Source organism: Podarcis cretensis, assembly GCF_951804945.1.
Source record: "Podarcis cretensis genome assembly, chromosome: 15".
Lineage (NCBI taxonomy): Eukaryota > Metazoa > Chordata > Lepidosauria > Squamata > Lacertidae > Podarcis > Podarcis cretensis.
Window position 1 is genome coordinate 38,550,483 of NC_137185.1, and position 2,791 is coordinate 38,553,273.

At 42.1% G+C, this 2,791-nt stretch overlaps 1 protein-coding gene across 2 annotated transcripts in view; it reads left to right on the forward strand.

The window, feature by feature from the left end:
* LOC307203957 (interleukin-36 receptor antagonist protein-like) overlaps nt 1-2,791 on the forward strand; it is a 55,019-nt gene that overhangs the window by 18,894 nt on the left and 33,334 nt on the right. The window lies entirely within an intron of this gene.

The window sequence follows — 2,791 nt, forward strand, 5'->3', positions numbered from 1 at the left end:
GTGATTGCTTTCTCCCTGAAGCCAGTGAAATCAAAGAGTTACCAGAACCAGTTACTGTATGTAGAAACGCCTTTGCCTAAGAAATCTCCTGCGGTTTATTCTTAATGCTTGTTGCCAGTTTTAGAAGTATTTTTATTCTCCTTGCACCATTTAAATACCAGATGGACTCCAATCACCATTAATGCATGTACAGTGGTACCTCAGGTTAAGAACTTAACTCATTATGGAGGTCTGTTCTTAACCTGAACATGTTCTTAACCTGAAGCACCACTTTAGCTAATGGGGCATCCCGCTGCAGCTGCACTGCCAGAGCATGATTTCTGTTCTCATCCTGAAGCAAAGTTCTTAACCTGAGGTAATATTTCTGGGTTAGCAGAGTCTGTAACCTGAAGCGTATGTAACCCGAGGTACCACTGTAGTTTTACGTTTTGATTACATAGAAATCCTGTTTGGGTGTTGCCTTCCATGGGATCTAGTCCATATCACACCCACAGAGCATCATGCTTACACAGATCAGTAGATGGTATAGAAAGCTGTCTAGAAAGCAGAAGGTTGGGGAAAGCTAACATTCTAACCAGTGCCAGATTTAGGGCAGTGTGGGTGTGGAAGGATTGAAGGAAGGCTATATTTATGCAGGTACCTACTAAGAAGATTCATAAAAAGCAACTGCACCAAAATGAAGTTTTGTGAAAATAAGAAATTGTTATGTACTGAGTCGAATAGGATCCAAACTGCAGCAGTCTGATTGGTCCTAGAACAATAGGATTCAGAATGCAGCAGTCTGATTGGTCCTAGAACAATGCATCAGTATGATTGGTTGGCAGGAACCACCCAATCATTCTCCAGATTGAAGTGAATCCACAACCTGATTGGCTTACAGTAGAATTCCGGAATTAGCCAATCATGTGCAGCCCATTGTGTAAATAATGTATATAAAGCAGATACCTTGAGGGGACTTTCATTCATTCCTCCTCACCACCATGAGCTGAATAAAGAGCATGAAATCACTTTGCGACTCTGAGTATATTTCAGAAATATTTAAGGGGAGGTGCCAAATTATAGCTTTGCTCAGGGTGACATATTACCAAAGTCTGCCCCTGTTCTAACACACGGGTAGAAAGTCCAGAGCAATAATTGAAGGGAATAATTGTGAGAAAGTACTGTGCCTTAGTGTGAAAGATCCCTCTCTGAAGTCTCTCCTGGGCTTTACACAACATTTCATAGCTGCTTAATGGCACTGGTGGGTTTGATTTGCATGCTCAAGGAAACTTTATGTACCAGGATGCTTGAGTAAGGCTTGTGGCATCCCATTGTTCCCAGAAGCTGACACTTGGAAAAGTGAAGTAAAGCAATAAGGTTTTACAGGCAAGAATCTCCTCCCTCACCTTCTTCAGCATCTCTCAGGCCCTTTTGAGAATGCCCAGGTGGATTTTACCTCTTGTATTCAAAAGGTGTTCAGGATTAGAAACACCTCTGAATCCATATAACATTTTTTTTTAGTCTTTAAGAGAGAGAGGTGGAGACAGAGCCTTCTGCAATGCTGGTTGTATAAGTTGGTTGTTGTTAGAAATGAAATAATGGCCCCCAAGACTTAATGCTTTGAGAGTCTTAAAAATAAAATTATCTTGGACAATATTGGTAAATTAGGAAGGCTTTATTAGTTCATTTGCGCAGATGGGTGCGTGCTGCAGCATGGGATGCCAACCAGCAGCACACCGATCAAGAATTATACACAGGTTTTTAAAGTCTGTAGTCACACTCTCTCTCTCTGCTCCCTCACAGAGAAGATGTGGAAAACCCCAATTGGTCAAAGACAAGCTGTATATGACATAGGAACATTTTCAAGCTAAGATTCTGGCATAATTTATACCATAGGATTTGCAGCGAGTCAAGGAACCTGTCTGATGTATACATTTGGCAATCGTACAATACCGGAGACCTTGATCCTCAAAGCATGCCCCTTAGATAAGGGTGCTTCCCTTGAGTTAGCCAGCTTCCCAGCTTCTTAGCTTCCTACAGCAGTTCAGCTGGTCAGGTCAGGTCGGGTTGGCGTAGTTCAATCACAGTTCACTCTTTACAAGTATTTAGCCTGGGAGACTTACTTTCTGGTGTTACTTTCAGTGTTGGGGTGCCCCTATTAGCATACCCTAGTTTTAGCTTTTGAGGTATATTCTGTCTTTGGTCCCTTAAGAGCAATCTTACAAACTTACATTTTTCAAAGCATTATTCTCTATTGCTCAAAAGTGTCTCTGCTCTGGGCTATTTTGAGACGTGCAGGGTAACCCGTCCCCAGGCTAACTGTCTGTCTCTTATCTTCAAGTTCATAAATCCAGCTGTCTTGTCCTTTCTAAAGCAGTTTTCAGAGTTTCCCTGTTATCACAGTATTAAGAATTCTTAGCTGTCTTCTGTTCAGACAAACTCTCTCCACTCAGCTTTTAGGGTGCCTTTTTAGGACCCCGCATAAATAGTACTATCGGAGGACAGACAGTCTTTTATGGATTTTGATTGCCTTTAAAATCATTATCTATAAAGCACCTTTAAATTCCATTGTATACAATAAGCAGGTCTGTACATTTTTTAGTCACTAGGGGTCTCTCTTGGACATGTTTAACTCCTTGCCTTTCCTGGAAACACAGCTGCAATGTGCCGATCAGAAGGTCGGCGGTTCAAATCCCCGCGATGGGGTGAGCTCCCATTGCTCGGTCCCAGCTCCTGCCAACCTAGCAGTTCGAAAGCACACCAAAAAAAAGTGCAAGTAGATAAATAGGTAGCGCTCCACCGGGAAGGTAAA